The following is a 25,820-nucleotide window of genomic DNA, read 5'->3' as shown; positions in this document are numbered from 1 at the left end:
ACACGTGTACGGACCGTACCCACGCTCTGGGGGCGTGGGTACGGTCCGTACACGCGTACCCCTACATCACCACTGCAATGGTGGTACGGCCCATACCCACGCTCTGGAGAGCGTGGGTACGGGCCGTACCACCATTGTGGCGGTGACGTAGGGGTATGCGTGGTACGGCCCGTACCCATGCTCTGGGGGCGTGGGTACGGGCCGTACCACCATAGTGGCAGTGATGTAGGGGTACGCGTGGTACGGCCCGTACCCACGCTCTGGGAAGCGTGGGTACGGGCCGTACCACCATTGTAGTGATGATGTAGGGGTACGCGTGTACAGACCGTACCCACACTCTGGGGGCGTGGGTACGGTCCGTACACGTGTTCCCCTTACATCACCACTGCAATGGTGGTACGGCCCGTACCCACGCTCAGGAGAGCGTGGGTATGGGCCGTACCACCATTGTGGCGGTGACGTAGGGGTACGCATGGTACGGCCCGTACCCACGCTCTGGGGGCATGGGTACGGTCCGTACACGCGTACCCCTACATCACCACTACAATGGTGGTACGGGCCGTACCCACGCTCTGGGGGGCGTGGTTACTGTCCGTACCCACGCTCTGAGGGGCATGGGTACGTCCCGTACCACCATTGTGGTGGTGACGGGTACGCGTCCACGTCCACTTCCGTTGTGGCGGGACGTGGGATTGGTGGACACGCCCCCCGAAGTGACCAGACCATGGAGGTAATTAATGTGCAGGATGTATTAGTATTTTGTGGGGTGTGGGTTATGTTTCCTGCCCCTTGCACACCCCCCCCCATGGCCCCTGGGGGTTGTTCTGACCTTCTGCGGCGGTTTCTGAACATGAGGTCGTAGGCTATGAGGGCCGGGATGACGCGTAGGTTGGGGTCCATCGCTGTCCGTCGCGTACCGGTGCTCCTTGTTCGCGTCGTCCTCAATTTCCCGGCAGTTTTTGGCTCCCGTAAAAAATGCTACGTGCGGAGTGACGTCGGCACAAATCGTACTTGCCGGTCCGTAAAACGCTGCCTGACTCCGTCCGGACGTCGCGTATGCGCCGTCCAGAATCAGATTTGTATGTATTTTTGGGGCGGTCGGTGTTTTTTACGACTCGTACGGAAATGGTATTTCTGTGTGAATCGTACTTGCAAGTTTGTAAGGTGTTTTTCCCGGGTACGAGTCGGATGGAAAAAACGCTCCGTATGACCATTCATACCCGGGTTTTACCGGATCGGAATCGGCACCAAAATGTTGGGTCCTCAGGCTGCCGGTAATTAGAATCTGGTTGGCAAATTCCAGAGACAACTCTAAGTCAATACCTTCTTTACTGAACTTCCTTCCCCATCTATCAATCTGAATGGACAGGTCATCGGGGAGACCGGCCAGCAGCATTTGATATATTGTCCCAATACGATATCTATTCCCTATTATGTCAACCAGGGGTATTTTTCCCATGTTTGCATCTGTTTGTGCCATAGTTTTACCCAGGAAGCTTCTGATCTACAAAAATTTAAAAAAATGTCTCATAGAGAGGCCAAACTTCTCTTGTAGGTTAGAAAAAGAAGGCAATTTGTCCGCCACAGCAGACAGCCACCAGGACATTAATCCCTAAGTTTTCCCAGCTAGACACAGTAAGATCTTGAAAGATTGAGGGTAAGAGGCTATATGACGAAAGCGGGGTGTAAGCATTAATATTTGAGATGCCGAACTTCCGTCGTATCTTTTTCCAGATAGAATAGGCTGATTGAATGATGTTAAATTTGTTTTTTTTGTAATAACTTGGCTCTAAAATGTTTACTAGACATTGACCAGCAGCCTCGCCAAGTGCTACCTCATAAGTAATAGGTCTAACGGCAACGAGAACTACTGCGTTAGCCCCAACCAACAATATCCCCATGTGTTGTAATAGTGCAGCCCAGTTATAAAGGAGAAGGCTGGACATCCCCCATCCCCCCCTAAGTCTAGGTAAAATCATCCATTTAACTGCTCTTCTGGCTCTACGATACCCCCAAAAGAATCTAACATAAGCCCTTTCAGCCTTAGAGATACAAGATGCCGGAAGTTCTAAAGGTATGGTCCGAAATAAGTATACAAATTTAGGAAAAAACGTCATTTTGATGGCATTGCATCGACCGTGCATTGATAGATGTAGATGGTCTAGTCTTTCAAGTGTCTTATTAATATTCCTTATTATCGGCAGGATATTTAGGTCAGGTATATGCTCCACTGATGCCATAATCTTTACTCCCAGATATGTTGCTACGGATACAGTTGGAATTTCTTCCGGAAATGAAGTAGCCGAATGTAAAATCTGGGTTTTGTCGATATTTAATTTGCATCTCCATACGGAACCAAATATCTCTGCTGATTCTTTTAATGCCCGAAGAGCTAATCTTATGTTGGACGTGAAAACAGGAATGTCATCGGCGTACGCTAATATTTTATAAGCGATACCATTGACCATAGCAGCTTTAATCGATGTATTTGCATCCAGTTTATTCAGAAAAGGATCTATATAAATTCCAAATAATAACGGGGAGCAGTACCAACCCTGCCAGGTTCCTCTGCTTATAGTGATTGATTTAGACACCTGATCAGATATATGGATACAGGCCTCAGGCCGTACATAAAGTGCCTGTACTACTTGGATGAAATCCTTAGGTAGGCCTTTTACATGCAGGGCGGTCCAAAGAAACCCCCAGGAGACCCTGTTGAACACTTTCTCTGCGTCCAACAGGATCATCCCAAGAGGTGTCTTCGTAGCCTGAGCCATGAGCCCAATCAAACAGAGATATTGTGCGCCTGACGTGGTCCGATGTATCTCGAGCTGGGATAAACCCGTGTTGGCGGATGTTGACCAATGGAGTAATAACCTTGCCCAAACTTAGGGCAATTATTTTAGAGAGATGGGTCTGTATGATGATGGGCTGAGCTCAGGTTTATCCTTTTTTTAAAAAAACTGCTATGGTGGTTTCATGCCAGGAATCGGGAATCTGGCCCCTCTGAGCCAGTTGGAATAAAGATTCAAGCTCGCCTCGGAGTGTTTGCCGGAACGTACGGTAAAATTCCAGCGGTAACGCATCGAGACCGACAGTCTTACCGGCTGCTAGCGAGGTTAGAGCAAGCTCAACCTCATCCCCGTAATTGAGGGAGACAGCATCTCACTTTGTTCCGGGGTAACCTGTGAAGTTTCCTGGTCCCGTAGAAATTCCTCTCCAGTCATCGCCTCTACATGTCTATCGGCAGTATATAACTCCTGGTAGAAATCCTGAAAAACCTTCAGGACCTCCACCGGTGAGTCCTGAATCTGGCCCGATTGATCCTGAATACGACGGATTCTATTTAAAACTCCCCTTTGTTGCATACGTTTAGCCAACAGTCTGCCTGAATTCTCCTCAAATTCATATATGTCCGCCCGATGCTGTGCGAATTCAATAGCCAATTCATCCCCATAACATTGGTGTATTCTGGCCTTTGCAACTGCTATCTGCTGCAGACATTCATCCGGTTTTTGCAAGTTCCTGATTACCCGCATAAGCTCTTCCTCAGCCTTCCGCAGCTGTTTAACCCAGCCATTGATCTTTTCTTTTACCATCCTTTGTCGGTAAAAGGAGAAGCTGAGAGTCTGGCCCCGTACAGCTGATTGAAAGCATCCCAAACTATTATTTCAGGTGCAGTGCCCTTGTTTATGATAAAAAAACTCGATAATCCATTTAGCCATGTGTTGACAATATGCCTGATCTAACAATAACTTCCTATCAAACGTCCAGGTCGTAGGGAGTTGTAGAGAGCAGCTCTTTGTAAACTCGATCACTAACGGGTTGTGGTCTGATATTATCTTTGGAAAAAGCTTGATATTAGCCTTTTCTACAATTTGGTCAGATACAAAAAAATAGTCCAATCGGACAAATTTAAGATGAGGAACTGAAAAATAGGTGTACCCCGACTCCGTCTGTCTGTGTCTGTGCCAAGTATCGACCAGTCAGTGTTCCCTGATCAGCCCCTGTAGAGCCCTAAAAGTATTGCCCTTTCTTCCCTGATAAGGAATATTACTAAAAAGGTTGAAGCTACTATTCAAATGGATATTAAAATCACCACAAAGAACTACCGGAGCAGGCCATAAAGCCAATTCTATACTCAAAAAATTCAGGATTTCTGGATCATCCAGATTTGACCCATACAAAGAACAGATAGTGAGAGGGATGCCCAGAATTACAACTTCAGCGATTACCCATCGACCTAAGTTATCCTCCTTGATTCGTTTACTATTTGCGATACGATGCCTAACTAGAATAGCAACCCCGTGTGGTTGTGGCTTGATGAGAGCATGCAAGGAGATCAAAGCCCAGATCCTTTAGCCACCCACGATTGTTCCAGGGAATATGTGTTTCTTGTAGGCACAGTGCATCTATATTCATATATCTTATAAGCTTAGCAAGTAAGCCTTTTTTTTCTATTATAAAGGCCACAAATGTTTAAGGAGCAGATTCGGATTTTACTTTTCCCAGCCATCGTCCATATAAGATATAGGTATTTCAAAATAGTAAAAATGCAAAGAAAGGTTTTTTTAAGGGAATTCCGTGACATAATATATTTATGAAGGGTTTCCTGTCTCGATACAGTCTGTTGCCATGACAATTCATATAAGATAGTGACTGTGCCCCCCACCCTTCATCCCCCTCCACCCCCCCACACCCCACCCTGCTTTTACCAGAAGCCCTCCCCCTCCACCAACCCAGCTTCCCACCACTGAGGCATGGGGACCAACGGTCCCTGGTGATGCAGAGCTAACCCATCACCCCTTCCACTGAGCTAGGACCCCCCCTCCCTCCCAAAAGTGCGTACCATGCTGTGAGTAGAAACAAGAAAGCTAAGAAAAAATGGAAAACCATACTTAAATTATCGAACACGAAGGAAAGCCCCCGGGGTCAGACAAATACAGTACAATGCAAATCGCAAATCACATTCAACCCACAGATCCCTGTAGTGAAAGCATGAATTATTTTGCTTGAATTTCAGACAGGAAATAATGAGTCTGCCCCTGAAAGACCACCTTCAATTTGGCCGGGTTAAGCAAAAAAACCTGAGCCCCCTTTACCTGAAATAGCGGGATTAATTGGCGCAATAACCATCTCTTTTGAACAGTCAGCTGGCAGAAGTCAGGCCTCACAAAGAATTCGCACCCCTTTCCGGTCCTTTTCCAATCTGGCCTGGCTAGATCATACAGGGCGTCCCTGGCCAAGAAATTATTAAGACAGCTCAGGATAGCACGTGGTCGGCTATCAGCCTGACCCCCTTTTTTCCCTGATTAAACGGGAAGCGATGGGACCTTTGCAGTTGCGTTTTCCAGTCCCAATGTCGGAGTTCGGGGAAAGCCTCCTCAAAACGTTCAATCACGAACTGGCAGACATCTGCCCCCTCCTTGTCCTCTGGGATGCCCAGAATTAGCAGATTGTTCCTCCATGATCGATTTTCCAAGTCAGTCAATTTCAGAAGTGTATCATCCTTCTTGGCTTGCATAGCCTCGGTCAGAGTCTTCTGTGCGGCCAGCTCGCCTTCCAACTGGGAAATTCTGGTCTCTGCCTTTCCAATTCTTGTCGCAAAATCGGAACACGTCTTTGCAATCCTGCGTATAGCATTCTGAAGTTTCCGGCACGCACCTTGAGTCCGAGAACTCTCAGCTCTTGTTTCCTCCCCGTGGGCCATGATAGATTGATAAATTGTAGAGAGAGTGATTTCTTCAGATTCGTTGGAGTTGAAGCTGGCCACTCCAAGTAATGCGGCTCCATCTGGTGCATCTTTTCCTTCCAAATTTGGTGAGAAAGAGTAATCTCAGGTCATTAAGCCGATCACAGCCCCGGTCTGCAGAGATAAGACGGGTTGATCTTTCAATTTTCTAACTGTTCTTGGACTTATCAGGGATTTGTCGCTCTCTTCCTCCCAGTGCAGGCTGCTGGTGTCGCTTTCTTCCCCCGCCCAGTCTTTTGCACAGCTGTCATCCCCAGAGGAGTTGGAATGGTCTGACAGGGAGTAGAATTTATCAGCTAGATCCTCCTCCCTGCATGTTGGCAAATTATCAGCCTCCCTGTCTGGGTGACCCCGGTCCACCGACCCTTTTACGTGTCCATTGCTTAAAGAAGCTCCATGTACCAGAATGCACTGGTCTTGATGTACGAGCGATGTACTGGCTACCGGCTCAAGGGGGAGCACATCTGTCATGCTGCCGGCTTCCCCGCTCTCACCTGGGAGGCTGTCTGAACTGGTACGATCAAGCCCTCGATCCAAAGTTTCCCCTTCTGCAGACTCACCCCGGGTCAGCTCTGTCGGAGTTGATGCAGCATCCAGAACCACGAGGGCAGTTTCAGGGGCGAGTGGAGGGGTAATGACTTTTGTGTTAGTTTTGACTCCTGCTGCCGGCTGTTTTTTCGAGGTTTGTGCCTTGGACAGAGTGGGAACCGTCTGCCTCGCACGAGTGTCCGCGCCGTCCTTGCTCTTGAGTTGTGCACCAGCGCCCGGCGTTTCAATGCAGTACAGCGCGGTGTCTTCCTGCACCAGGACTTCCTCCTTGAATCGGAGCAGCTTTTCACGGACTACCAGAGCCCACCAGTGGCCCCCGCGCCTTGAGGCTCCTGGAAGTTGACTTCGCCGGCATGGATGAAGCTGCGTCAGTAGCCAAAGCAAGAGAGGCTGTCAGATCGTGGGTTTTCCGAGTCGTTAAGCTACAGGGCAGCGGGATCCCCCACAGCCAAATCCACGAGCGCCAAATCATTGACAGCGGGGACTGGTAAGTTTACGCCGCTACATCTGTCTCTTGCCCGAAAAAACAGGCCAAACTCAGGAACGAGGGGGTCTAGCAAGGAAGGAGAGTGTGGTCAGCTCACTCGGCCGCAGATGCAGCTGCCATCTTGCCTCCTCCTCCCGTTTACTATTATTGCTCCAGATGAGATGCTGTGATTGCCTCGGGTAAACATTTCTTATCTTGGCTGGCTCCTTGTATACTCCCATATTTTTTAGATTTTCCTCACTCAATTTCTGTATTTCCCTCGCACCTGTAAAATGTTCTCTCCTTTCTCCCTTCCTCTTTTTCTTTTGTTTTCTCTCTATTAGGGGAAATGCGAGCCGTGGGATTTGCGCTTTCTGGTTTTGCTGATGTTTATTTACACATTACTTTGTACTTTCATTTGCCATGACCATTTGTCAATTGTCAATGACTTAATACAAATTTTAACAACAAAAAAAAACTTCTTGAAGTAGAGACGTATGTGTACTACAAAGAGTACAACATTGTTCTCTCATTTACAAAGTGGAACACTTGCAAGCTTACTTTTATAAATGTAATAGCGGTCTACATTTACGGTCTAAGTTTAATTTAAAAAGACTGAAAAGCAGTGACTTTTTAATAATCTACAACCAAAACGAGTAAAAAACACAAAAATCTATCCTCCCCGTCGGGGAATTGAACCCCGGTCTCCCGCGTGACAGGCGGGGATACTGACCACTATACTAACGAGGAACGCTGGAAATCTTGCCGTAGGAACTTCCTTTATGTCCAAAAGGCCCGGGCACGCATGATCTTTTATTGTGAAATCAGTGGTGGTTAACGAGCGTTTTTCTTCGCAGCACATCCTGGCATACAGAGCAAAACATTTATTGTGTATTATCACTCATTACAGTAGAATGCGGAAAACTACAGCGCGAGGCCCTTGTCACGCGAGCCTGGGCTACTCGAGGAATGCGCATGTGCGTTGTCACAGATAATTGAAAGATGACTCTTCTCAGCCACGATCTCGAGCCATAGAATTCGGCGGCCATATTGAAAAAGCATTTAATTTGAATTACACCACATACCTATGCCAATGATAATTTCACCATGCAGAGTAGACAATCCAAATTGCGCGGTTCAACGACTGGCAGTGCAAATAGTGTTTTGCCTTTTTCGAGTCAACCTCTGTTAGGAATTTATCCATATTCGTGGACAAAAAATAAGATATCTTAAATTAAAAATAAAACGTAGTTATACGTTTTATATGAACTAAATGGCAAAAGCAGTTTTCATGTATGGCTGTTAACTGTAGTTTGTTTCGAATGCCCAAACAAAAACAATGATGATATTTCTCCCACTATCAAATCGGTGGGTGTGAACGCAACGATTCCAAGATGGCGACTGCATTCACGTATCTGCCTTCACTGTATTCTTGATTTTTGTTAATTTAAGCAAACCACACGTTAAAGCAGTTTTACACGTCTGAACCATAAATCATGGTTCCGGGTGTTAAAACACGAAATAGTGCCTTTAAATGGCAAAGATAATTTTGCAATCCAAATGTATTAAGAAGGTCCGCATTTGAAATTGAAAGTTCGAAAATGTAAGGCACTGCTGAGATTCGAACTCAGGATCTCCTGTTTACTAGACAGGCGCTTTAACCAACTAAGCCACAGCGCCGCTCTGAAGAGTTTGGTCCCCGATACCCTTTTGTGAAAGGATTAATGGACAGGTCACATGGGTGGTGTGTTATATATTGCAATTTATATGTGGCTTTTGTAAGGAGAAACATCGCTACTAGGACCCAGGCTGAGGACTATCTGCTTCTGGAAACCACGCCTTGAACTTATTGTATCGCTCAACATTTCAAAGTAGCCTTTGTACAGTTTCTGAAGCAAGAATAATCCCAAGGGAGAAAATCTATGTGACCCAATGTCCTCCGGTAAAGCAATCTAATGCTCTATTCTGACTTCTACTCAGTCCGCGCCCACTGCTTCAAGCATATATAATGTTTAGATGAAAACTGTACAAAAGAAATAAAATCCCTAAAGAGTTTAAACTGTACTTCAAAAATAGAACGACCCAATTTATATTATAGAGCAAGAAAAAGAGGCGACAAATGTGCATTTCGCTACGTTTTTTTAACTGTCACTAGCGAATAAATAACAATTCCAGAACATTACAAACAGGAACTGCAGCGTAGAAAAGTTTTTTTTTTTATAAAGTGTTTGCGCAGAAGAACACAAAGGAATACACCCAGGGCTCTAAATGTTTCAGAATTTGCAGGATTATTAACAAACAATCTGTATGATAACATCAAAGGAAATGACGTGACATAACTCATGGCGTGAATGGTGACAAAGTTAGTGACATTCACACATATAGGGAAGGATGGAAATTAAGAAACCTTCATCTGAGGCTGGGTTATACAGTTGCAGCAATGCACAGGGTCACTTAGAAGCACCAGCATGGACTGGGACCGAGGCCCTTCATTAATGTCTGTACCACGTGCTAACCTTGTGAGGTAGCTCGTGGCCTGTGTAGAGGCTTGTCAGCTAGGGGGACACTGCTACTTGTGGCCAGAGAGTGATACATAATGTGTGTGTGCTTCCGGGGTTCGTCAGCTAGCGCAACAACTAGACCGTTACATCCCATTCCAAATCAGTTCTTTTCTTTTCCGACCAATTTGTGCACTCCATGCGAACTCCGTTAGTTGGCTATTCGGCCGCGGGTTGGGACGCAGGTTGTATCTGTGTCGCACTGTGCTCATCCCTCTGGTGGGGCTACTAGTTCCAGCTTCGACGGTTACCCCTGGCACATCAGTCTCTTCTTCTCCTCTTGTTGATTGCGAACTTTGTTGTGGTTCGTCGGTGCGAGTTACTCTTGATTCATTCAGGGTCACATCTATACTCGGTACATGTCCAGACACCTGACGTTCCAGTTCTGCCTCCGGAATTTCTTTGAACCACAAGATGTTTCTGGTTACGACTTTGCCATTCCGCTCCACCGTTACTGCTGTTCCTCTGACTTCCCGCACCAACCATGGATCGTCTTCATAGGGCGTTCGGAATTTTCCTCCACTTCTCTGATTTCTTATCAGTACCCTACATCCTGGCCTCAGAGTACGGCTTTTTGCTCTCCTCCGTTGGCTTGCCTTTTCATTGGTCATGGTTCTTCGGCGCTGTGTCGCTGATGCGTTGTACGGCTCTGGCTCCCAGCTATCAGACACTGGAAAACTGTCGCGCCAAGGTCCGGCTAGCATCAGTGACCACGGAGTCCTCTGAGTTGTGCAGTGTGGTGTGCTGCGATACTCTCGCAGAAACTTTTGAAGTTCTATTTCCGGATCTGTTTGCTACGCTACAGCTATGCGCAATATTTTGTTAATGGTCCGCATAAAACGTTCCGCCTCGCCGTTGGCTTGCGGCCATTGTGGAGTTATACGGTGGTGTTTTATTCCAAGTCCGGATAGGAATTCCTTGAACTCACTTCCCTGAAATGGAGGTCCATTGTCCGTCTTGATGGACTGTGGTAAGCCAAAGAGTGCAAATATTTTCAGGAGAGCCGGGGCTAGATGGTTGAATGCCGTTGATGGTAAGATTTCAACACAGGGATATTTCCAATAGCTGTCCTCTAGTACTGCAGTGACTCTCCCGTCTGGGAACCTCCCGAAGTCCAGGCTCACCCACGACCAGGGAGTTGGGGCAGGGTCTTCCGTGATCACCGGGGCTGGTGCTTCTGCATTCCCGGTCAGTTGGCATGCTCGGCAGTTTCTGACTACTCTATTCACGGCTTCCTCTAGCCCGGGGAACCATACCTTCTCCCGCAGTCGGGACTTAATTCTTCCGGTGCCCTGATGACCTTCATGTGCCAGGACAGCGACTCGGTCTTGCAGGCTCTGAGGAATGACAATCCGTGATCCTCTCAGAAGGATGCCACTTTCTGTCGTGCTTAGTTCGTCCCGGACTCTCCATATTTTCCCTAGACGTTTTCTTTCTGCTTGGTCCCACCCTTGAATGTTGTGGAGATAACCATCCCATGATCCTCTCGTTATCGCATCTACTGTTCTTTTGAGGACCATGTCTGAATCCATATGTGACGTTACTTCTTCTCTTGAAATCGTTTGAGGACAAGCCCATTGTGATATCATGTTTACGAACTCTTCGGTTTTCCGTTCTTGATTTGTATCTGAACCTTCCTGCTGTGCCGGGTGTCGAGACAGGAAGTCAGCCAGATTTTTGGCGCCAGGGCGGTATACTAGTTCCATCTGGTAATGTTGGAGTTGTATTGCCCATCGTTCAATCCATGGTGGGGGATGTGGCGCTGACCCTCGGAATAGCGGTAGGAGTGGTTGGTGATCTGTCACCACTCGGAACGGGTGCCCGCTGACATATAAGTGAACATGGTTACATGCCCATCGGATGGCGAGGGCCTCTCGCTCAATTTGAGAGTACCTGGCTTCAGTCGCTGTGAGTGCTTTGCTGGCGAACGCCAGTGGTGTCCAGGTTCCCGGTTCAGTTTCTTGGGTCAGCACCGCCCCCAGTCCTACAGGGCTGGCATCCACTATTAGTTCTGTCTGCCGGTTGATGTCGAAGTATGCCATCGTCGTACTGGCTAACAGGGCTGATTTGACTTTTTGAAATGCCTCCTCTTCACTTTTGGTCCATTGCCACACAGCATCCTTCTTTGTTAACCGGCGCAGAGGTTCAGCTATCGTTGCTAAGTTCGGGATGAATCTACCACAGTATGTGGCCATGCCCATAAAGCTCCTCACCTCCGAGGTAGTGCTGGGTGCCGGTGCTAGTTGAATTGCTCCAAAAAAGATATATGGTAGTAATGCATATGAGAGCGCACATCAAAGACAGTTAGTAAGAACGGATTGGGTATACAGTGATAATTGTCAGGACAGGAAAATAAATCACATAGCAAGATCAATTAGTGGTGCCACTCGGGATAAGAAAGCACCCTACTACCTAGGTGCTAAAATACATGGGTCATGCAAAGCAATCCCCGTGATGAGCAAAATTTGAACAACTATATCCCAGCACTCCAAAATTACAGTTGTTATTTGTGTTGGTTACTAACCAAAGAAGCATAGAACAGAATATTGACAATGAGACTGGCTGCAGAACAGATTAGGTCCTCACAGTAATATGTAGAAAAGGATAATTTAATTACGAATTTTACAAAAGTAAGGAGGAATCGCAATCATGAACACAAGTCAGAGTTCCCTAATACAATAGGTAATAATCAATATTTCATGAAAAGAGACCATGTGGTCTCCACGTCTTAGTCCAGATGGATAACAGCCGACACGTGTTTCGTCACGTATAGTGACTTCCTCAGGGCTTTTATTGTAAGTTTATAGAGACAGTTTGAGTAACAGTCATTTGTTTAAACTTGTTTCCAATGATATTTAGGTTGTACGTTTTCCAAAACCGCATTCGAGAATAAAGAAGATTCTAATGTTCAGGAAATATAGACCATACTGTGATTTGCTATGGCCAGGGTACTTGGTTATATTATCTCTTCTGATAATTAGTCGTTGTGACGATCCTCGTATGGTTATTTAACAATTAGTTCTTAATATGATTACTGGCTCCGCCATGCTAAGTGGGGTCAGTGAAACGGCTATGGTGAGCCCGCGTGATGTGATCGGGGTGACGAAGAAACGCCTCCCGTGTCTTCTTCACAACGAGAGACCCCAGTTGAATTGCTTCTGACTTCTTCGGGTCGACTTTCACTCCCTCCGGACCAAAGACATATCCAAAGAATTCAATAGAGCGCTGGAAGAACTGACACTTTTCTTTATGCAATGTCACCCCATGTTCGACCAGCCGCTTTAAGGTTGCCTTTAGTCTGCGGTGGTGTTCTTCCAGCGTCGCTGAGTGTATTAGGATGTCTTCACTTACTTTCATGACTCCTTGCAAACCTGTTAATACTTCCTTTACGGCATTCTTGAATATCTCAGCAGCTGAGGATATTCCAAAGTTCAATCGCCTGTATCTTCTCAGGCCTAGGTGCGTCGAGAATGTAGTTATATACCTGCTGTCTTTGTCCAGCTTCAGCTGGTGGTATCCCGCATTCAAATCTAGCTTGGAAAACCATTGTGAGCCATTCAGGTCGGCTAGGATGTCATCGACTCTGGGCGTTAAGTGTCGTTCCCGGTTGGGCATCCTCATATCAATGCATATTCGGATCTTTCCAGGTTGGCGAGGTTTCTCAGCAATCACCATCAGGGACACCCATGGAGTCGGCCCCGACACTTTCTCTATGACTCCTTGCTGTTCAAGCTTTAACAGTTCTTGTTCAACTAGTGGTCTCATATGGAAGGGTATCCTTCGGTGTCGTAGGGCTATCGGCTGTACTGCTGTGTCAATGTGTAATTTTATGGGAGGCCTTTTTATATTTCCTAGTCCTTGAAATAGCTGCGGTAATTGGTCCAGGATGTCTTCTGTTTGCGTGGTTTTCACGGCGTTGGCGAACTTGACTAAATTGAGGTCTTCGGCCGTGTGGCTCCCGAGTAGAATGTCAGCTTCTTTGTCTACCATGTGGAACGTCGTGGTGATCTCCTGCTCTTCTGACTGGATGGCTACTGTTACTGTTCCTTTCAGTGGGAGCGGCACCTGGCTCCCGTATGTGAGGATCTTCACCTTCGATGGTGTCAGCTGAGGTTTGGACTTGAGTGTCCGATAGTGCTGGTAGCCCATGACGTTGACGGATGCTCCTGAGTCTATCAGGGCAGTGACTGATGTCCCAGCTATTTTGACTTCACAGGTTGGCTGTGGGCGACGTCGTCGTTTCAGGTCATTCACAAATGACACAAAGTGGCACTCTTCTTCTTCTTCAGATGAGGAGTCTTCTACGTATCGCTGATTCCCAGATCCTGAGCTGTGTGGTTGTGTTTGAGTCGGGTCTTCTAGTGACAGTTGTTTTACCTGTCTGTAGGGTGCTTTTCTTCCTGACGAACCTCTCGGCCTTGCTCCTCCCCGACATACACTTGCGAAGTGATTGGGGATGCCACACTTGGTACACGTTTTCCCCTCGCTGGGCAGCTATCTTGTGGGTGTTCTTCTTTTCCACAGTATCCACATTGTGATCTTCGCGGTGGTCTGTTGGGCCATCTTCCACGGGCTCCATGCGGCATTGTGCGGAGCACATCTGCTCTCTCAGTCTTAACAGTGACTGTCTGTTCTGTTGCAGTATGAAGAGCTGCCTCCATTGCTGACGCGCGAACATCGGACAATTCGTGTGATCTAGCTAGGATTAGGATGTCCTCTAGTGAGATGCGAGGTTGACGGAGGATTAGAGTCCTCAATGTTTTGTTCCGGCACCCTTGAATTAACTGTGCACGTGCTTCCTTTACTGGGTCATCCTCCGTGCATGTGATAGCCAATTCTCGAAGACGGGCGTGGAATGCATCCATAGATTCACTGTCGCGCTGCCGTGCTTGTCGCAATTTGAACCTTTCATAATCAGGGTTAAGCTGAGGATCAAAATGTGCATTCAATGCTCTGACTGCTGCGTCGTAGTCTGTTGCTGGCCCGGTGTTCGGCAAGTGTGCAAACTGTTTATATATTTCATCCCCCGCGAAGTGCAAAAGAAGCGATCTTTTGACTTTGTCGTCAGTTTCCCTCGTTGCTATGAAATAGTTATCGAGGCGGCCCAGCCATACCTTCCATCTGGGGGACGCCGTAGCGGGGTCAATTAGCTCACTGAACGGGGGTAGCGCGCTCACTTGTGAGTGTGTTGGCGTCGCTAGAGGTGCAGGGGTCACTGGTTGCCGGCTCGTTCCTGCCACTGCCTGGTCCACCATATTGGCTGCTGATCACTCTGTCGCGCTACTTCCAGCACTCTTGCTCAAGCCTCCGACAGCATGATGTAGCGCGTGCCGTGCTCCCCTCCGTGTTGTGTTAGATGCGTGGTGCACCACTCACAGCCTGTGGCGGTTGTTGCAACCAATGCTTGTTTAGCTCTCTGTCCGTGTGGAGAACTGTCGTCTCCTCCCTGTGCTGTCTGCAGACAAGCATCACTGTGAATATGCTCTGGTATTCTTTATGGAGACCCACTGGAAACGATGGGGGGGACCTGCCTCTTGCTTTTGCCAATGCTTATTCACAGCTCCGACAGTGCATGTGTTTATGCCAGCCATGCGTTCCCCTTTGTATTAGCCACTGCTTGGCGTGTGGAGCTGAGGCCTCCTTACACGATGCATGCCGCCTGGGCGCTCAGCAGTGCACGTGTCCGCCCACTCTCTTACCGGCATTCCGCCGTCGGTCTGATCTGCGCTCTAGACTCGCGCTGCACTTCACCGCCGGAACACGTGTCTTCTCCAAACACGCGCGGACGTGCCCGATGCCTGCTCTGCTGCCGCACGTATTTAGGACCGCAAAGCTGGAATCGGCAGATGAGCGGCCCAGGCGACGCCAGTTTGCACAAACTCCGGTGCGCTCGCCTGTCTCCACGGTGAGTCTCTGTCTCGCAGAGGTGTGCCAAATAGGTTGAGGGCCCACCCTCGTCGCCAGTGTAGAGGCTTGTCAGCTAGGGGGACACCGGTATTTGTGTGGGCCCACTGTTGTCAGGCCACGTGGTGGGAATAACGGGAGAATAACCACACAGTGCTACAGGTGTACTGATCTGGGCCGGAAGGTCCCGAGCGACCTCCGCCCTTTTATTTATAGTCTCTCTGGCCACGCCTGGCCAGAGAGTGATACATAATGTGTGTGTGCTTCCGGGGTTCGTCAGCTAGCGTAACAACTAGACCGTTACATCCTGCATACTGCACATAAGGATACAGAGGTGACTTATTAGCCTATTTGGGGGCATGGGCGTCCGCAGGGGGGGGCAAGGAGGGGCGCTTGCCCCCCCCTGGACTGCTCCTCCTTGCCCCCCTGTGGCCACTTATGCTTTTACGGACGCCTTTTGTCCGGGATTACGGGCCCTGCAGGGAGCAGAGGTGTTCCCTGCCAGAGGCCTCAACTCCCTGATGGGGCTCCTTGCACTCCTCCTCGCTGCCCCTCCCGCCCATTGTCATTCTGTCTGCGGCTGATTGCCACAAACAGAATGACAATGGCCGGTTTGAGCTGCGCGCCACAAGCACGAGTGGTTAGGTCTGGACACAAAGACCTCCTTTTAACACTCTCAGGGCCGGCTTTAGGGCGGTGCAACTGGTGCCACCGCACTGGGTGCTGACTCTTGGAGGGGGCGCCTATTTGGAAGTATTTTATGGTTTTAAAAGCACCTGCTGCATTGCCGGCCTCCGAAATTGTCATACAAAAATAAAAATGTCAAGATAACTTGGTGATTAATGTTCTTCCTGGAGAGAAAAGGAGTTTTGTCAAGTGGAAGTTTTAACTCATTTTATATATCACAGAGGGTTAATGTGTGTGCTGCAAAGAATGTGTACCATGCAGATCACAAAATGCATATAGTTTAAATAGGTCAGTGCTTTTGTCAGAGAGATCCTTTCGGTAAAAAAAAAATCATCATTATGAAATGTAACCTCCAACCATCGGGTTCTGATTTACTTTCTGAGTCTGTGCTTCTCCAGACCAAGCACTCTTAAACTATACTGCCTACCAGTATGGATGACATGCAACTCCTACACCTTGTAGTCCTCTGTATTATGTAACATATCCTATACACTGATTTACACACCTATGATTGATTGCATCTGAGTAGTGTTTGCGATGTAAAGTGCTCTGACACCCTAAACTGGTACAGGTGGCACTATTAAATACATCTGAGAGAGAGTGGTTATGGAGACTTGAGGGGGTACTGTACTGTTAAAGGGTAGTAGTGTGGGAGTCCGTGGGGAGCGCCCGTGGGGGGGGCGCCAACAAACTTTGTCGCACAGGGCGCCACCAGCGCTAAAGCCGGCCCTGAACACTCTGTAGCCTGAGAGCAAGGGGTCTTCTGAATGAAGTTCGGGGGGGGGGGGGGGGGGAGGGGGGGGGGTGGATGGGTCGATGCATTATTCTCCCAAGTCAAAAACTGAGGTTGCAGCATAGCCCGGATTTCAGATCCCACTAAAACATACACAGACTTGTGTCAATAACATATCTATCTGCCAGTATGCACCCTATCATGTCTGGCAGGACGTCCCGACCCTGTGTTTCACTACCTCATATCCTCCTGCACCCCACTCCCCACGCTCACTGCCTCATATCCCCCTGTATCCCACTCCCCGTGCTCAGGGCCGGCTCTAGGGCGGTGCGACCGGTGCCACCGCACCGGCTGCTGACTTCGTGTAGGGGGCCCTAATATGATGATTTTAAAAGCACCTGCTTCTTTCCTGGACTCCTAGAAACTTTCAGCCACCTATAAAAATGTCTAAATGACTGCAGTGATTAATGCACTTCTTTAGAGAGAGAGAGGGAGAGATCAAAGTTTTGTGTAATGGAAGTTTCTACTCATCCTAAGGTAGCGCAGAGGGTTACTATGCTTGCTGCAAAGAACGTGCAGCTCACAAAGTGCGTATAATGTAATGTAAATAGATCAGTGGGTCACACTTTTGTCAGAGAGACCATATTGTTGATAACTCTTTATGAGTTAAAATCCTAATGTGGAACAGTGAGCAAGTAACTGTTAGCAAAGATGCATGCCAACTGGGCTAGAGCGTTATGATTTCCCCCCAGTTTTTCATTATCCTAATGTGGCAAAATGGGTTAATTTGGGTAGAAATCAATTCTTATTAATAAAGAGAACCCCCCCATCCATGGTGCTAGGTTTTAAATTCTAGGTTTCTGATTCTCCTGACCAAGCACTCTTAAACTATCCTGCCTACCTGTATGGATGACATGTGACTCCCACACCTTCTTGTCCTCTCTCTTATGTAACATTTCCTATGCACTGATTTACACACCTATGATTGATTGTCTCTATGTAATCTGTGTGATGTAAAGTGTTGTGACACCTTACACTGATAGGAGCGGCGCTATAAAATGAATTAAATGCACCTGAGACTGAATGGTTACGGAGACTTGAGGGGCGCTGTGAAAGGATGGTTATGAAGAACCTGTAGTGGAGGTAGTCATTGGGGGTGCCAAAAAGCATTATCGCACTGGGCCCCACGAGCGCTAAAGTCGGTCCTGCCCACGCTCACTGCCTTATATCCCTCTGTACCCCACACCTCGCGCTAACTGCCACAACATATCCCTCTGTACCCCACACCTTGCGCTAACTGCCACAACATATCCCTCTGTACCCCGCACTTCGCGCTCACTGCCACATATGCCTCTGTATCCCACTCCTCACACTCACTGCCTGATCGCTCATTTTACCCTGCCATTCATCTTCTACGTGTTCTCTCCCCTTCCACTCGTTCTACCTCTGTTCACCCCTTACTTCTTTTTGTGCCTTACTTCTTTCTCAATATCTCTACTTCTTTTCCTCTTCAGTAACATCTGTGACACATCTCTGCACTTCCTTTATATCAACGCACCCCTCTACCTCGCCTGTCTACTTCAGTCGTTATTATTCCCTCTTCCTCAGCTGTCTCTACCTGTCTCTGACACACCTCTCCCTCTCTCTACCTGGCCCTCTCTGGTTCTACGACTGCGTTATTCTCCCCTCTCCAGCTTTGATTTACCTGTCTCTGCTCCTGAATCTTTTACTTCTACACCTCACTTCTTTGTTTACCCGTCACCCCTCGCTACCCTTCTGTTTGCCTCACTACGGTCTTTACCCGACCCACCTTCAGTGCCTCTTCCCATTTCGCCTCACTCCCTCACAGCGCTCTCCTAGCATGCATCTGTTTTTCCCCTCACCACCATGCCTGCCTCTACCCCTCCTTACCTTTCTAACCAGCCTAACTTTCTACTTTCCTGTTATTCCTGGTAGTGAACCTTTCATTTCACCCCTCCGGTTGTATTATCTACGCATTCAAATTGAGTAGGTCATTGCTGTGCTCCCAACCTGACATCGAGACCCAGTCCCCTAGCCTCTCAACATGCCCAGATATAACAACAAGCATTGGCATAGCCAATTGGTCTCGCCTTTGGGACCTGCTGCAGAACTAAATACTTATACTGCCGGCATCATACTTACCCAGCGCCAAGACGCCTTGGCAGAAGTGCGCTATATAAGTTCTTCAGTCAGTGAGTCAGTCATAAGGTCCCAAAGGCGAGACCTATTGGCTATGCCAATGCTTGTTTTTCTCAGGTTGGCCTGAACATTACCCGATCCGGATTGTCTGCCATTTTAGCCCCGCCCCCATTAACATTAGCCACGCCCCTTCATTTGCCAGGTTCGCCCCCCCCTGGAAAAATTTCTGCGGACGCCCATGTTTGGGGGTATATTAACAAGGAACAGTGAAAATTAAGCTAAGGGCGCTTAGCGGTAATTTTTTTAACGCCCACTATCGCTGTATTATATCGCCTGGTTATAGCGTTATTATAGCGCCTAGGCGATAAAAAATCCAGCGATAGCGGCATTTTGGGAGGTTATCGCTGGTAATGCAGCGATAAAACTACAAGAATAGGGATATCCTTGTTGATAGCCCATGGTGGATTTAGCCATGTAATCCACCTCTCATTGGATTACATGGCTAAGTCTGAAAACTAGCAGACGTAAAAAAGCAGCGTTAACCGTGGTTAGAGCTGCTTTTTTTGTCTCCAACAAGGTTAGCGTGAAGCTTGATAATAGGAGAAATGTCGCTTAGCGACATTTCTCCTATTATTTTGCTCTGGAACGCCCACTTTGCATCTCATTAGAGATGCAAAGGGAAGCGTAGTGAAAAAGGGCGCTAACATGCAATTTTGCATGTTAGCACCCTGTTGTTGATAGGGCGATATTTTTATCTCCGCTTCTTTGGCTTTTAAAGGCAAAAAAGCGGAGATACAGCCCTTGTTAATATGCCCCATGGTTTTATTTAGTACAAACATGGGCTGAAGGAATTATAACGCTTTACACAGACACAGTCAGGAAGTTACAAAATGAATGAGTTGAGAAATAGCGGTAATAGTCTGGGTGATAAACAGAGCAACCAGTCAAATAAATGTCATTAAAGACTCCTACATAAAGTGTATAGGAGAAATAAACAGCGATTCTTGTGCCACTTGCTGTTTCTCCACATGACTGATTGTCAGTGCTGTCAATCATGACTGCCAGGCCAATGGCTGTGCATATTACAGACAGGAGAGCTAATAAGAAGGACATTTTTTTCTAACAAGCATTGCCACTTGCCAGTGACAATAGTTCTGCCTTTTTTAGTAATTCTATTGATTTTCTTGCATCGGAGTAAAACATTACAAGAGCATGTGCAATAATTCCATCCTCAAGTACCTTCGCAATCGACATTCCTATACATATTAATACAATAATAGGTCTTGCTTACAATGAATATTGTACATTAATGTAAAACATTGCAAGTAAATAGGATGGGAACTGATATGTATTTTCGTGGAAACAAAGACCAGTAGAATAATATTGGCGTAGATGAAAAGGTCAGCTGACAGTTGCACTGTCAAGCCATACCTAAGCATCCATGTAGGTTAATGACTGCCTTTCGCCATATTGTGCTGCTGCTAAAGAAGTACACCCTGACCTGTCTAGTTATCTAAGACACTTTAATAGCATTACAATGTCCCGTATGTGCCCGTAAACGTTCAAGCTCAGGCAGCTGGTGAAATAAAACAAGATGCTCACAGCTGTATGGAAAGCAAGCACTTTTTGTGCACACACACAACTTTTGCCTAACATGTATTCCTGACAGGGGCGTAACACAGGCCCCTGCATCCCCCACGCTGCGGGGGGGCCCTGAGCTGCAGGGGGACCCCTCAGCACAGTACTAAAACCTGAGCGCTCCGTTTTGAATCCGGAGAGCGGCCCCTCCGTGTACATTGCAGGGGGGGCCCTTAAACTTTCGTTACGCCACTGATTCCTGGCTCCCAACATGTGGACGGAGCCAAAGCCCCTCTCTAGTGATGCCCAACAGTAGAGTCCTCAACCCACTGCTCCAGCAGCTAGAGCGGGGGGAGGATACTACTGGACCCACAGAGTAGCTTGCATCAAGCCGAGGTTAGCTTGGTTGTTCATTGCAGTGCGTTAGCTTTATGGGGGTTGCAGTTCATAGGCCTGTTCATCTGTTTGGAGGCCTACCTGTGTAGAACTACAACCCCCAGAGGGCCTAGAAGGGTTGCCTTGTCTGTCTAAAGAGACATCGAGACAAAGTCCAGGACAGCTTACTCAGTCTTGGCATTTGCATCGCCGACGCCGTTGCTCTGTTTTACCCCATAGGCGTGCGCTGCAAGTAGAATCTTGCTGGGCACCTTAGCATCTCCAAAACAGCCATGCTGGAGTTCTAAAGGTTAACTAGTGGTACCTTATCACATTTGCTGTATATTTAGAGACAGAAGTCAAATGTGGACCGTGTCTTCTGACAAATTGATGTGTATTATTTTAAGGTGCAGAGCTCTGTTTACTTTTCTTTGACTGCAAAGCAAGAGGATTTTTAAAAGTGAACTATTTCACAATTGTACTGGTGTGAAAGGAAAGGCTGTTGGGTGGCATTTTTTTAAAACACAATTTGTTTTTTTTTAAAAACAATCAAAGAACTGTACTTCTAGTTCAAAACGTATTAGTAGTCCAGAAAGCCACAAAAAGTGTTTTTTTTTGTAATTCAAAGTGTGATGGAAACAGAGATTTAAATAGGATCAGAACAAACAAATTACTTGGTGTTGATTAAATGACAAATATTTGCTGAAAACCAATTTCCACACATCATTTCTGCATTATATATTTTATGAGTGAAATGTGCGTACAGATAAGTGCCATTTCAATGGAGATGTGCTGTCTATAAATATCAGTGTGCTACAACAAAATGCTTTAATAATATGTTTGTGACAGTGTGAGACAAAAGACACCACCTTCCACATCCCAGACCCTTACCACTCCCCTGCTGAATGAGTATGGCACATTTGCATTGCTTGTTCTTTGGGTGACGCTTGGATTTTTTTACAATCCCTATGACTTCCGTGATGTACTATTGCTAGCAGCACGCCACTCTAAAAAGTGTTCAAGCGCTCCTGTTTGAAAGAAGTTGTGAGAGCACGCAAGGCCATAGCTGCCTTTTTCCCCCTCCTCTCCTTTAATAATGTGCGTCTGCTGCAATGTTTTGTCCATGTGGGAAGGCTGGCCTACATGCTTCAAACCTGTTTCCTTAAGGCTCAAATGTTTCAGCTTTTTCTCAGTGCTAAAACTATCTTATGTAATGAATATTGTAAGAAAACAGAAAGGAGAATAAAACCGAAACCTGCATTCACTACCAGGCTGTTAAAACTGCAGAAACAGGGGCATATGTTTTGAGGAAGCAGAGTCAATGAAATTGTTAAAAAGAAGTTTAAGTCAAGTATGTGCAGTTGCCGGATATCAACATCATGACATCACCTGGCAGAACACATAAAGATCACAACAATATGTACAAGCCCCTATCGCCACCACAACGTCACTTTTCCCAACGTTGTGGTGGCGATAGGGGCTGCACCTTATGTACAAGGCAGCGTAAAGCCACTTAACGTAGCCTAACGCTGCCTTGTGCATAAGGCACGCTTTCACGCTATGGTGAGCGTGAAAGGGGTGGGCAGTGGGTGTTGCGGTGGGCGTTCCACCGCAACACCCATTCATTTTGACGCTGCCTCCTATGTACAAGGGTGGCGTACATTGGAGGAAGCTCCAAAATTAAGACCAGGGAAAACCTGGTCTTAAGTTGGCGAAACGAGGAAAAATGCATTATTTCTCCTTGTTTTTGTTTTTTCCATGTGTGCTGCCTTGTGCAGCACACATGGAAAAAGCAAAATGCCATGGTTTATTTATGTACAGGAAGGTTCCCCTTCCTGTACATAAACAAACCTTTAGAAAAAATGTCATTTTGTCACTTTCATGTGTGCTGCATGAAGCACCACATGTGACAGAATGGCATTTTAGGATTGATTATGTGCAGGAAGGGACACCTTCCTACACATAAACAATCCACCCCTGCACGCAGAAACCCTCACACTGTCGTGCAGGGGTGCCTGCGTTGGCGCTAAGTTTCTAAAATTTGCGCCATCGCAGGGGGAAACGCAAGACTGCACCACATTCTTGTAAATATGGTGCAGCCTTGCGTTTCAGAAGTGGTGGAGAGAGGATTTTAGCCGGGAAGGCTAACGCCTCTCTCCGCTAATTCAGTGTACATATGGCCCAATGTCTTTTAAGTTTTTTTAAAACCAGATATGCATTTAGCTCACTGTAGAAAGTATTGAAATACCATTTGTACCTTTCAAGACAACATTTTCAACCACAGGGTATCCATATTACTCTTCCCCTTATGGAAGAAGAATACCAAACGTTATTTTTTTCTAATTTATAGCTTTTTTAGCAAGAAATCAATTTGTAATCCAAATTTGTAAACAAGTGTCACAAATCAGAGATGCTACACTTTTCAAAACTAGTTTTTACAATGGTATTTCCAATCCCAGGTGACATGTGGTATGAAAACAGTGATATTCCAGAAGGGAGGGCAGAGATAGAGGGCGAGAACAAGGGAAGCAGGACTGTGAGAGGGAAGAACAGAGCCAAAAGAGGGTTGCGAGGGAAAGAAAGCGACAAATGGGCAGGAGAAATAGAAATGAGAAAAGAGAAGAGAGAAAATTGAATATATAGATCGATGAGATGAGGAGAAAGACAAACGTGTGAGTGGAAGTCAAAGATCGAGCAAGACAAGAAAGGGGAGATGAAAGAAGAAAAGGTAGCAGGAAATAGGAAGGAGGCAGACGGAAGAGGTGAGGAGAAAGGGATGGTAAGACAAAAGGAGGAGTGGGAGTAAAATGAAGAGAGAGACAAAAAGAGAAGGGAGACGTGGGGAGGAGAGAGGAAAAGGGGATTAGAGAGAGGGAGGGCTCATAAATGGAAGTGAAAAGAGAAAAAATGGGAGTAGCCCTCATAGAAAGAAACTGTCATGCTCACAGCGATTCTGGAAGGGGGTCCAAGTGGGGAGTGTTTTTAATTTTTTCTGGCTACTCCCCTGATGCTGACATAATTGTCTGACGACAGCTGTGCTGTCAAGCCCGACCATAATGAACGATCTTACAGATACACGTGTTTATATTGTAATGCTGTTTTCTTACGTGTGCATTGCTTATGAGTAATGTGTTATATATGTGGTTTCATAGCCAGTGGCGGCCGCTTGACTTGCGGGTGGTGAGGCAGGCAGGAAGGCGGGGGCTGGAGATAGCGCAATGAAAAACAAAATACATGTAAAAAAATTACACACTTACCTTGCCGCCGGTCCCGCCGCAGCGTCTCTTCTCCTTGCTCCTGCACTCCTCAGGGGACAGGACGCCAGGATCCCCTGACATTGCATCGTTGTGATTGGTAAGCACCTAGGCTCCCCTGAACAATCGCGCAGCGTTGTGATTCGATTTGAGCGTCCTGGTTCAACGCTCAACCAGAGAATGGGGGCCTGGGCTTGTTCTCCACGCAGGCTGTAATGCAGCCTGCATGGATGTGATAAAGTTAGCAGTCCAGTAGTTGGGGGGCGGAGCGAGTTGGGTTGAGGGGAAGAGGAGGAGTCAGGAGAGGATGAGGGCAGTTAGGGTAGGGACAGGGTCGAAGTAAGAAGCAGTGAATAAAGCTCCAGTTGAAACAACCTGATGTGTGTGGTTATTTGTAGCACGATGCTACAACTGGCGACGAAGGTGGGATGAACAAACCCACTGCCCAGAACCCCGCGAAGACACCCTGTCCCCGGCAACATTGAGGAGAACGCTGCCAAGCTGATCGCGCCGAAGCGCAACTCACGCCAGAAGCGTGAGCTTTGAGTGAGGCCTGTGAGCGCCGAAGTCGGGAGCCCACCCCGACCCTGCCTCGCACCTGAGGGCGAAGAAGCAGTGCCCCAGCAGAGAGGACGCCGCCCCTGGAGGCCCGCTGACGTCGTCGAGCGCCCTGAAGTTCGGGCTCGAGTGCCCGTCGAGGCCGGAAGATCTCACGCCTGATGCGTGAGCCTTGGCACGTTGTCGCGAGGAGAAACGCGAGAATCTGCAGGAAAAGGCGGGAGCCCACCCCAACCTCACCTGGTAGCAGCCGCCGTTGGGGAGATGCAGGTCCTGCTGTGTGCCACCTTCTGAAGCTGCCCACCGGTGAGTTCAGGGTGAAAGAGGATCGAGTGAGCCCTGAGAGCAAGCCTCGTGTGCATGCAGTGACGGTGGCCATCTTAGAGTCAGGCATTTTTGAAGATGGACCCCTTGATTGTTGTAGAGCGGCCATTTTGAAGTCAGGCGCACAACAACAAGCATTGATAAGAGTAAATAAACAAGTATTGGCAAAGAAAATAAACAAGCATTGCCACCTGCCATTCCCATGGACGTCATTCGGGAGGTCACCGCTCAAGACACTATCCTGCAATTGGTGCGCCACCGGATCCAAACTAATAGATGGAGACACAACCCGCAAGAAGAAGACACAGACCCTACCATCCGGAAAGAGATTCAAGCGTTCCGGCACGTCTGCAATGAACTGTCGGTCACCACCGATGGAGTCATCCTAAGAGGTCAACGACTCGTCATCCCCAGTCAACTACGGCAGGGAGTCATCAATCTGGCCTATGAAGGCCACAGAGGAGTGGTATCCACGAAACGAGCTCTACGGGAACGCGTCTGGTTCCCCTTTCTGGATCAGATGGTAGAGTCTACGCTGAAGGAGTGCCACCTCTGTCAGTTGCCCAGCAAAAGCAACCCACCGGCACCGCTACAAATGACCACCTTACCCAGTGGAGTGTGGCAAGAAATTGCCATGGACTTTTATGGACCGCTGCAGTCGGGAAAGTATGTGGTTGCCATAATTGACGAATATTCACGATTTCCCATCGCGCAAATAATATTGTCCACAAGCGCTTCCTGCACTCACAGGGTGCTAGATGAGGTATTTGCAACATGGGGTGTCCCCAAAGAAGTCAAAACGGACAATGGGCCCCCATTCAATGGACACGAATTCAGTGCCTTTGCGAAACACATGGACTTCAAGCACCGAAAAGTTACACCACTCTGGCCGCAAGCGAACGGCACCATCGAAAGATTTATG

The 25,820-nt window shown here is 47.5% G+C and overlaps 1 non-coding gene across 1 annotated transcript; it reads right to left on the bottom strand.

Moving 5' to 3' along the window:
• Positions 1-8,373: 8,373 nt before the first annotated feature.
• On the bottom strand, positions 8,374-8,447 carry TRNAT-AGU (transfer RNA threonine (anticodon AGU)). The gene has a single exon. It is a non-coding gene; the product is annotated as a tRNA-Thr (tRNA).
• Positions 8,448-25,820: the final 17,373 nt, after the last annotated feature.

This window comes from Triturus cristatus, chromosome 4_1 (assembly GCF_964204655.1).
Source record: "Triturus cristatus chromosome 4_1, aTriCri1.1, whole genome shotgun sequence".
Taxonomy (NCBI): Eukaryota; Metazoa; Chordata; class Amphibia; order Caudata; family Salamandridae; genus Triturus; species Triturus cristatus.
Note: the sequence above shows the minus strand (reverse complement) of the source record. Positions and strands in the feature narration are given on the sequence as shown.